Raw genomic sequence first — 12,568 nt, 5'->3', positions numbered from 1 at the left:
GTCTCTAACAGAGCTTGAAATAAGTTCTTATCAGTACACTAAACTGAACTTTTTTAGCAATAAAATGATCAATAGTCACTCATTGAACAATTCAGGGGATAAAAGAGTAGGGATGAGATTGCTAATTAAATTTTAATATAAATTAAAATTATGTCAATCCTAATATGTCAACCCTAATAAGAGTATGTAACAGTGTGCAGCACAGCTTATAAATTAATTCTCTGAATTAGAAAAAAAAATAATTTTGTGTATTCTGAAGCAGGATGTTTCTATAACTTGTAAATAACTAAGCCATTGACTTATTGTACTTAAGTGGCCCAGCTGGGATTTTTAGTGTTATTTTGGAAATTTTTTTTCCCTGCAGGATGTACCCAAATTTACAGAATCAGCAGGAAGCCATAAGACTTTTTTCCAGATGATAGAAAAAATTATTTCGAATGCATGAAATATTTTAAAAGAAACCCCACTGTATCAAATTTTGCAATTTGTTGCTCCACTTGGAAGCAGTCATTTAGAGAACTACTTAACAATTTCATTCAGTTACTTCAGATGTGACGTGTGCTATTTTAGAAAAAGAAAATGGCCAAAAATGTGCTCTATAAATCCATTCAAATACAAAAAGAAACATGTAATTGGTTATTTGATCCTGCATCCAGATAATATGGGAAATCCATTTATTTAGAAATATTAGTTTCATTGTATAATGTAGATAAAAGCTCTACAAATAAGAAATTTTTAGTTTGTTTCATTTATGGCAAATTATGCTCAGAGACTGAGACTGTCTTTGCCAATAATCTATTTAACACAAGTTGACTTGGGGAATTATAATTTATAATAATATTTCACATGCCGATAGCACACAGAATAATGTTTCTTAATAAACCAATAAAGAAATAATATATTCCAAATCAATGATAGATTAATTATACTATTGTTGCAGACAAAGGGAAGATGAAAGAAATAATTTAGTTCAGCTGTAACTTTCTATGAGGTGGTTCGAGGTAGAGTCAGTCCTTTCAGCTAAAAGCAAAGTATCACCTGCTGGCTTATGTCCCTTGATGCTGGGACACATAGCTAGTGGGCAACAGCTGTACCTGTGGTGACAGGCAAAGTGGGTGGCTCTGTCGGTTATTACGCCATAGACCACAAAATAATTTGGCTTACACTACCTCTGTGAGAAGTAGCCTTACCAAGGCAGGAAAATCTCTTCCTAAGATTGCATGGTTTAGTACCAGTACTTACCAAAAGAACCCTGGCATGGCAGAAACAAGTGTCTCAGTATCTTTGGAAAACTATTCAAATTAGCAAAGAGTGGCCTCGCCCAGACCAAGCACTCTTGGTAAATCCTTACTGTTGGTCTATTATATTGTAGCTACTATTATGTTATTCGTGAGTGCCCGGTGGCACGTGTCAACAGCTGAACTACTGAGTGCTTAGTGACAACAACAGATGCAGATGACAACATCCTGGCACAACTTCCTCAATGTAAACAAATTCACCCTTAGATCAAAACAACTTCACTTAAGTCATACACAAGTATATTTGAAATCATAGCAAAATAATACACAATACAATTTATATGGGCGTATTTTGCATATTGAATTTAAATTCTATGTTAGAGTGGACCTTGTTTACCATTCTAGTGGTTGTTCACCATCAAACATACATTTAAAAATTATTTAGGGCCCTCTTTTCACACTGAGTAGAATATTAAACAAGGATAGAAATATCCCTTGCCAAGAAATTTATGGATCTTTGGAAAGGTAAGGTGTTTACAGAGCACTATACTAAGCGATGCAACCTTGCATATTTCACAGGCTAGTCACTCAAACCACAATCCAGGTAATAATTCTGTGACTCCCTGTACAGTATTTTTATGCATTTCATCTTAGCAATTTTTATCACTTTAAATCTGCTAAGCAGAGAAATATTTGCTTGTATATTTTCTCTTTGGCTTTGATATAAAATAACACCATTTCAAGTTTATTGGGATCTGGGGATTAGAAACATTATGCTGAAATCTCATTTAACCAATATAACATTTCAGAATTCTGCCCTCAATTCCCCTAAACATTTATCATAAAACAATACATTCAGATCCTATTTTTTATGAGAGGGCATTCTGCCTATAAATTAATTTACATTTTACTGAAACATTCTAATTAGTTCAACAATGTATCTGTGTATGTGTTTGTGTATGTGTATGTGTGTTTATTATGGGATTACTTTGATCTTGATTTTAAATTGATTTAAAATTCAATATTTTTGTTGTCAAACTAAAATGTAAAACATAACAATTAATGTTACTCTTAATATACTAGGTTGGTAGAGACTTTGTTTTTTTTTTTTAACCAAGTTTCTTTTGATAATTTTTGCATTATTAAATAAAGCTAAAATTAAGCAGGAATTAATTGCTATCATCAGAAGGTTGTCAGATTTATGCAAATGAGGATTTAGAATCCTGCAATGCCACTTAAAAGTTTTTTTTAATTCATCTTTCTCTTGGTAAGCAAGGAGATTTGGAGTCTGAAAAATCCTTCCTCAACATTTGTTTTCTTTCCTTCCATATAGAATCAGTCAAATGGGACAGTATCAATGAAATTATGGTAACCTGTGTTTTGTCTCTCCCGATATTTCCAAGAAGAAGAGCTTGTGATCCCTGAAAACAAGTGGGGGCCATTCCCATTTATGTAGCCTGCTGCTGTGAAACTGACAGATCAATCAAACAAACAAACAAACTGCAGCTATTTTCCGCAGTTCCACTTCCACTCCCTAACTCCATGGAACTCCATAAACCGAGTGTTACTTGCTTTGAAACTGTTTGGACTCTACTTCAAATAGCAACATTGTTTTGCTCAACATATTGGATACTGTCAACTTATATGTGACTCTGAAAAATGGAGCTTCCTAAAATCACATTTTAACATTCTACTAATAACCAAGATCCTCTTCCCCACCTACTCCACTTGATAATGTGTAGACTTAAGAATTTTGGCTTATCATATAATTGACCATAATGTTACAGTAACTTGGGACAGTAGCTCAGCTAATATTTCAAAATGATTATGGGAAATCTAACATCTATAATTATGCAAGGTAACTACATGTATTTTATGTTCTAGTGTTGTGGAAACCAATAGCAAAATGACCTATGCGTCACTAAAATGCCAAAGATAATGATACTAGTGGTACTGTCTTGAAGGTCAGGATTTCTCATCAAGTTATATATAATGTGTAAAATAATTCTGCTTCTCTTTTCATGTAGTTCTTAATTGCACACAATGGAAATTGTAAGATTTTACAATTCTGTTCTTTATCATTTCAAAACGTTCTTCAAGCATTTATTTGTGGGCATTATTAATCTGAATATTAGAAAAGAGTTTGAGGGTATAATAGCCATACAAAATGTTGCAGAAAAGTTGCAAAAATCAGTCCTGCAAGAAACCAAGCAGCACTAGGAGAGATGGAGAACTCAGGTTTATTATGCAGGTCTCAGAAGAGCTAGTACTCTGAAGATCTGGGTCTGGAGCTCAGTTGCAACAATGCTTATATAGAACTTATTGGCATGCATTGATTGGTTAATTTGTCCTCAGATGGTTACAAAGTGTGGGAGTTGCTAGAGGGTACAGGCAGTTACATTTGTTGCTTAGACAGAACAAGCAAAAGGGAAGATGAGTCTCTAGTTAATTTCAAGTAAAGCCTCTGCAGCAAGCATATCTACAGAAGCAGAGCAAAGAGCCGATTAGCCTTTTGAGTGAAAATTCCTCTTCAAAATAAATTTAGATATGAAAACGTGGCTTTTCAGATTATAAAAAGCTCCACATAAAACCATGGACTTAAACAAACAATCTAATTGGAAAAGAGGAAAACAGAATACATTATAAAATATGAAACAGAGTAAGAAATTGATACCATTATCCAGTCATTTTTTGCTTTTCAGAATTTTTTTTATTTTTCAATTACAGTTGACATACAATATTATAATACTGGTTTGGTGGTGATGAACTCCTTTAACTTTTTCTTGTCTGAGAAACTCTTTATCATATATATCTAAAGATTCTCTCTTTGTCTTTAACCTTAGGCATTTTAATTATGATGTATCTTGGCGTGGGTCTATTTGGGTTCATCTTGTTTGAAGGCTTACAAAAAAGCTACCATAATCAAAACGATATGGTATTAGTGAAAGAATAGACAAATACAACAATGAAACAGAATAGAGAACCCAGAAATAAACTCATATAAACATAGTAAACTAATATTTGACAAAAGAGCAAAGGCAATGTAATGAAGCAAGACAGTCTTTTCAACAAATAGTCTGGAACAACTGGACATCCACATGCAAAAAAAAGAAAAAAAAGAAAAAAAGAAGAATCTAGACACAGACCTTACACTCTGCACAAAAAAGTGGATCAGAGACATAAATGTAAAACAGAAAACTGTAAAACTCATAGAGGATACTATCGAGAACTCCTACATGACTTTAGGTATGGCATTGTTTCTTTAGACCCATGAAAGAAACAATTGATAATCTAGACTTTATTAAAATTAAAGACTGCTCTGTGAAAGACAATGTAAAAAAATGAGAGGACAAACAGACAATAGAATATTTGCAAAAGATACATCTTTCAAAGGATTATTATTCAAAATAGACAACTCTTAAAACTCAACATTAAAGTAACAAATTTAAAGAATGGGCCAAAGACCTTGGCATCCACCTCACCGAGGAAATTTTACAGATGACAAATAAAGATGTGAAAAAATGCTCCATGTCATATGTCATCAGAGAAATGCATATTCAAACAACAGTGAAAATCTATTATACATATAATGGTCAAAATGTGGACCATGAGCCACACCAAATGGTGACAAGGAAGTGAAACAACAAAAACTTATTCGTTGCTGGTTGGAATACAAACCATTCTGTAAGACAGTTTGTGTTTTCTTATAAAACTAAACATATGGTTACCATACTATCCAGCTGTCGTGCTCCTTGGTATTTACCCAAAGAAGTAGAAAATTTATGTCCACACATAAATCTGCACACAGATGTTTATTGCAGCTTTATTCATAATTGCCAAAATTCGTAAGCAACCAAGGTGTCTTTCAGTAGGTGAATGGATAAATAAACTGTGAGTATTGCTAGACAATGGAATATTATTCAATGCCAAAAAGAAAGAAGATATCAAATCATAAAAAGACACGGAAGAACTTTAAATGTATATTAGTAAAATAAGTCAATCTATAAAGGCTACATATTGTTTGATTCCAACTTTATGACATTCTGGAAAAAGCAAAACTGTGGAGACAGTAAAAAAGATCAGTAGCCACCAGAAGTTGAGATGAGAGGATGGGATGAATAATTGAAGCACAGAGGATCTTTAGGGCAGTGAAAATATTCTGTATGATACTAAAATGATACATGTTACTAACATGGGTATATGTTATTATATTTTTACCTAAACCCTTAGAATTTACAATATCAAGAGTGAATCTTAATGTGAACATGTCAATGAAGGTTTGTAACATATGTACCTGTCACTCTGGTGGGAGATGAGAATGAGGAAGCATGTGTAGGGGCAGGGGTGTGTGGGAAACCTCTGTACTTTGTCCCTAATTTTGCTGTAAACCTAAAACTACTCTAAAAAATGTAAAGTAAAAAAAATGTTGTACTAGATTATCAATGCTATGTCGTTCTATTTATAGTGCAACATATATGGAGCAGAATAAGAAAAATCTGACAAAGAAATCTGAAACATTTTATCATTTGGTTATAATGTAATGAAAACACAATGCAGAATTCCTTAAAATGCAGCATACCTGTTACTAGTTATAAATTACAAAACATCTAATGTTTGTATAATATATTCTTTTGATTTATTTTATATTCCTAATTATAATCTTAATAAAAACCTTTTAACATATCATAAGACATAATGAGAGGTGAAAAGTTCATTTAATCCTCAATGAAAATAAGCAAGAGCCATAAGTCCAGAGAGCTATAAATACTAATGAAACCAGTTCAATGAGAATCTGATAGGAAGCTTTGGTCTGCTATCAGATTATATCTGCTAATAGCTGAGTTCAATAGAAGGTATGTTGAAACATTTATCTTTGCTTCTTCCTTCTATTTCTTTTTAGGATTGACAAAACAGAGTGGTTAAAATTATAGGCTCTCCATAAGACATAAAGTAGAAATTCCTGCTCTGCTATTTATAAACAACGCGGCCTGGGACAAGTTGCCTAATATCAATAACCATAGTGCTGTAATCTCTCATATGATCATACACCCCCTTGTTATGTTGTCATGAAGGTCGTATTAGGTTATGTAAATAAAACAATTTAATATAGTACCTTACTCTTAGTAAGCACTCCACAACTATTAGCTATTTATTATTTTTCTAATCACATCTGCATTAGGGAGAGTGCTATATTTATTGTGTATGTGTCTAAATATATAAGTTCATGTCAGTAAATATTTATTGTGTACTTGCTATGCCAGCAGTGGAAGTAAACTATGTATGGCAGATATCCCTAATGTTGCTGACAGATGTGGTTGCATTTTATTTCTCTGAAACCTTGAAATGACTGAAATATTTGAGCAAGAGCCAGGAGAAAGAAATATAGTGCTTTGGTCTAATAGGGAAGTAGATACTGATAGAGAACTTTCTTTCTTGCTGAATATCCAGCAATAGGAAGACACTTGGTTATTCAACACTTTTGTTATACTGGATTGTCACATTATGGTTTGAGAGGATACAGAAAATCTAATTTATCTTAAACTTATATTTTATTAGGCTGGTCTAGTTTAAAATAGACTTTTTCTTTCAGCAGAAATATTATGTAATTTTTAGATGTAATGCATCGTTAAAATTTTTGTTTTGCATTAGGATTTTTGTGACTTTTAGAATTAGAACTGTAAAATAAAATTCTCTGCACTTGTCATGAGAGTCACTTTATCTTTTTCAAGGGCTTCCTGATTCCTTTGAAAGGAGACTAAATTCATACTTTTTTTCCTTCAATTGAAGTAAGTAAAAATTTAAAGCTGGATTTATATTTAAAAATGTTCACCTCAGTAGTATTTCCCACAGCTCAACATGTGACTTAGTGTAATATAAATTATTCATTAAGATGAAACATTCTGACCTAGCAACCTTTATTCCTGTTATGAGAGCTGCAGCTGAAAACCTGCTCTGAATACAGATTATAATAACTACATATCCATGTATTCTACTGAGGCTGAGGGAGAGTCTATATGGTAAAATTCCCTGCAATGAAAAGCATGGATTTGAAAGATCATCTAATACAGTCTTTGACATGAGTGCCTAACTACAACCTTCTCATTCTGAATGCATGGATATAGTGGTCCTCACAGCTAATTTATTTTCTTCCCACAGTTCATGATCTCCTTGCTGCCCTCTCTAAGATTTTCTGTCATTTTATTCTTATACAATACCCTCTAGAACTTTGACATTTCATGTCTTGCCTTTCTTCACAAGTCATGTACACTCTCCTCTAAAACATATTTTAAAAAATTCTCTTCAGGAAATTTTTTCAAATTAACCTCTGATACCATCTTTTTGTGTGATAAAATATTCAGTAATACTTCAGCATTGACTCAGCTGTAATATGTCAGGCATATTTGTGTGAAAGACATGTTCTCATGTAGAGGGAGGATGCTACCCATTATTTAAAGGTCAATTTCTTCATGGCAGAATATTTTAAAGTTATTTTCAAGTTATTGTAACAAAAGAATTTTTTATACAAGAATTTTCCGAATTGAGTGTTTGGTTGGACATTAAGGAGTTTTCTTAACACTTTCTTATTTCCACTCTCCATTGTATTAATAAAAGTATCTTAACACAAGGGTTTCATGGGAAAATGTATAAAAATAAATATTTTTTCTCTATGACCCTGAAGATTTACAGAGTGTTCGAGGGTAAAATATATGAACAAAGGACATCGTAGTTGAATGTACATTTCTCTAACTATCTAGGATTTTAGTCCTAAATATTTTATAGGTTGTTCTTGGTTCTATCTGTGGTTATATGTAAGGAAATAATTGCTGTGAAGAAAATAAATGCAATAATTTAACAGCCAGTGGAAGCAAAGGGAAAGGGACAGGAATGAGGAAGGTGGGGCTATTTGAGATTGAGGTGCTGTACAGCTATAGGGGTAACTTCTAACTGAAGATCTAACAGAGGGATTACATCATCAATGCAAGGACGTTGAGGCAGAGTGGAATTGCAAAGGCAAAGTTCTAAGACAAGTGCGTGTCGAGGTAATGGAAATGATACAGGGGAGTATCGTTAAATAATGAATGAGGGAGTGATGTGGTATGAAGTCAAAGAGGTTATACATTAAAGTAGAGAGTTTAGCTTTTATCTTTAGTGTAATGGATAGTCATTTAAGAGTTTTAAACAGGAATGACCTTATCTATGTTTTGAAAATACTATTCTTGCTCTTGCATGGAAAATAATTCATAGATCTGTAAAAGTAGATTTATGGGGGCCAGACAGAAGGTTATTGCAGTTATTGAATTAAAGAGTAAATGTTGCCTGTCTTAGATGGGTGGTTGGGGAGACAGAGAATTGAAGATGGGTACTAGATGTGTTTTGGAGGCAGAAACAAATAGGCTTGGTGATGCATTGGCTAGGAGAGATGAGAGAAAAGCAGGAATTAAAAATGATTCCTCAGTTTTTGTTTTGGGTTTATTTTCTAATATGAGAAAGAATGTGGGAAGAACAAGTTTGAGTAGAACAATAAAAGGTTTTGTTTTAGATTTATTAGGATTAATATAAAGCTTATTACAATAAGAGATCTTTGTATTTGGAATTCCTCAAACCATTCTCCTTTAAATATCTGTGCTTTTGCACATGTTCCCATCAACCCCACAGTGCCCTTTGATGCCATTCCTCCTTTGGCATACTCCAGATGATCCTGCAAATCTTAGTTCCATTTCTGTCATCTTTGGAAAGCCTTCCTGATCTCAACCTAGATGTCTGGTTGGTGCCCTCTATTCATTCATCTATTTGCCTTTCTTTTCTCAATATAACAAATTTGACAATGGGGGATACTGACTTTTACCTCTCTTTTTTCCAGACACTAGCCCAGGTACCCAATAAACCTTTGTTTTATCCCAAGACCTTCACATTTTGTATTCTTAGAATAGAACTAGTTGAGGATTAGAGACGAAGGTAGTCCTCCAGTGAGGGCTAGAGCCCACCACTGAGTAAAACAGGACATTCTAACAATAAAGAATATATGAAGATTTTGACCTTTTACACAAACAAAACTATGGATTCTGGTAGTGCATGGAGTTGTGTTGATGTCTCTGTACTTTTATAACTCTGGAAGCAGAGAATAAGTAGGTATTTTGGTTGTTTTGACTTCCCTAATTTCGGGGCTACAAAATTTTGATATAAAAAACTGTTGGATAAATACATGTCTGAAAATCATGATAGACAATGCATTTTTGGAAAAAAAAACAAAACTTGAATATAACCCAGGCCTATGTAAGTCTTATAACTTGAATATACCAGGAGTAAGTAGTGAAATCTAAGAATTCTAAGTGCTAGGATATGGTGACAATCACTGTCTCACCCAGAAGCATCTGTGCTAGACACGACACTTTCTATCTCCACAGCTATGTGGACTGGACACAAATGATTCAGGGTGGATTATTTTCTTTCAAAGGAAATTTTCACACTGTATATTGAAAAATACTTACTGAAGGACTATTAAGAGTAGAGGAATAATGTTCTAAGAGGAGAATGGCACATGATTTATTCCACCAGAATCTTAATGACTAAGAAAACACATTTCATATTTAATCTGTAAAATCAGATTTTTTGTTTTATTTTAAATACATCTTTTCATTTAAAATACAAATAGTTTATTATTAAGACTTTTTAAAAACTAAAATAAAAAATGATGGTTTGTCGTCTACTTGTGTTATTATACTAATTAGGTTATGTAAGCATAACTTTTTAATTGATTTAATTTATTGACATGAGAATGAAACAGTTCCAGGAGTTGAATACATCTCCCAATACAAAATAAGATAAGCTGTGATGGATTAATCTTTGGAGTGTTTCCGTGATTAGAATGTTCAATCTAGAAGGAAACTTAATTTTAAATGTAAGGTATTCTCACCAGTTTATTGCATCTTTTTTATTTTTATTTTTTAACAATTTTAAAGGAGAATGTTGGTTTTCTGGAGCTCCTAGGTTTTGTTTTCATTATTTTCTCTTCTATCCCTGTATTTTTCATAATTTAGGTTTGTACTTTCTAGTATCTACAGGAATTCTAGAAATTCAGAGGAATTTTTTCTTTTTTTATTTTTATTTTATTTTTTTAAAAATTATTTATCTATTTATTTAATGAAGAATTTCCTTTTAATCTTTATTTTTTCTCTTGGAAAATAATATGACATGTTAAGTTTATTATGTTTACAGGACAATATTTCACCTGTAATTCACCTTTCTTGAGTCCTAAAGCTTGACCTGAGACTTTAATAAAGTATGAGAAAAATAGTAAAAATATCATGTTAGCTAACCCTGGGAAAACACTTAATACAGTACTTTAAATATGTTTACATATATATATTCTAATAGATGCCTTTGAGATGCAAGTGAATCATTCATTAAGTATTTATTAAATAAAATTATACAGAATTAATAAGATTACCATTTTTTGAAAATTATTCTAATCATAGAAAGTTTCAAAGATGAATTAATTAGAATTTATCTTTGTCACTCTTGGCAACAATGTTTTGCTTTTGGCAGTCTTTAATTCTAAGATCAATATATATTTTCTTCATAAAGACCCTTAATTATAATGAATCTTTCTGTATGTGTGTGGGGTGTGTGTGTTTTCAATTTGTGCCTTAGAATTAAATATAGTGAACTGTGTTATTAAAACACTGAAAATGTGGCCTTTAGTTGGGTGACAATTCTATTTATAAAAACTAGTCTATATATTAATTACATTTAAAACTAATAAGATTAAACATAAACTTAAATTCTCAATACAAAAATATACCAGATATAATTAACTTATCACCTTTTTGAATTTCTGTGGTGGGGCATATTATGGTGAAATAGAAATGCACATGTATCATCATTAGTTCTCCTAGTAATAAAACAAAATCCTATTTGTCTAATTCTTTTTCTCCTTTTTCTTTCTTCTCCCTCTCCAGACTTCTCAGACTGGTTATCTTAATTTCCTGTCTTGCATTTTTGTATTTTAAATTCCTGTACACACTAAGTTTAATTTTATACAAATACAATTAATAGCTTTCATAACTTTTGTTTCTTGATGCTTCTATATTATTCAACACAGTTGTTCCTTTTTTTTCTATTAGTTTCATACTATCTCTCCTCTTGAATTCCATAACCATACTCAACTCATTCCCAATTTTTCATGGATTTGTCTTCTAATTACCCTGAATTATTGATATTTTTATACTACATTACTCTGCATTCTGTTTTTGTAACTCATTTTATATACTTCCTCAGATTTTATCCCCACTCAAGACTTCCACTGTGATGAGTCACAGATTTGTATAACTACCAGTGTCTGTCTCTCAAATTCCAAATCCATTTTCATTTTTAGCATTACTATGAACATTCACTTGGAATTTCCACGGGTGCTTGAAAATCATGTGTTCAACATGAAACTACCCCAAATTCTAGTATTTCAATCCTGATATATATCCTCTGTGTGTCTTGAATAAAGCCAACCATACATCCAGGCTCCAGAGTCATAAACACATAGGCATCTTACCCCTTTCTCATTTCCCATGACAAGATGAATTCTAACTCCTATTCCTATTTTAACTTTCCTTGTCACTGATAATTCAGCTTTCATTATTAATCTACACTATTATAACCATTCAGAGCTCTTATCTCTGCCTCCAGGTCTGAAAATTTTCAATTCACTATCCCTTTTACTGACACAAGCATCTTTCTAAATTAAAAATCTGATCATGTCACTTAAGCACTCACTGGCTCTGCTTTGCTTTCAGGGAGAAAAAAATCCAAACTCTGAGTCATGGTTAACAAGGGCCTTTGTGATCTTGCCTCTATATTTAATATAGCCTCGGCTACATTTTCTCTATTCTTCAATTTAAAAATATGTGCAGTAATCCCCTTTATCCATGAGGGATATGTTCCAAGCCCCCAAGTTAATGCCTGAAACCATGGATAGTACTGAACCCCATAGGGCATATCTCAGAGAGATTGCGGGTTCAGTTCCAGACCACTGCAATAAAGTGAATTTTATAATAAAGGGCCTCATACAAACTTTTTGGTTTAACAGTGCATATAAAAGTTATGTTCACACTATACTGCAATGTATTAATATGCAATAGCATTATGTCTAAAAATTCAGTGTACATATCTTAATTTAAAAATACTTTATTGCTAAGAAATGCTAACCATTATCTAAGCCTTAAGTGAGTCATACATTTTTGCTGGTGGGAGGTCTTGCCTCAGTGTTGATGGCTGTTGAGTGATCAAGGTGGTGGTTGCTGAAGGCTAGGTGGCTGTGGCAAAAAGACAATAAAATT

The sequence above is a fragment of the Pteropus vampyrus genome, unplaced genomic scaffold (assembly GCF_000151845.1).
Source record: "Pteropus vampyrus isolate Shadow unplaced genomic scaffold, Pvam_2.0 Scaffold21, whole genome shotgun sequence".
NCBI lineage: Eukaryota > Metazoa > Chordata > Mammalia > Chiroptera > Pteropodidae > Pteropus > Pteropus vampyrus.
This window is presented reverse-complemented; position numbering follows the sequence as displayed.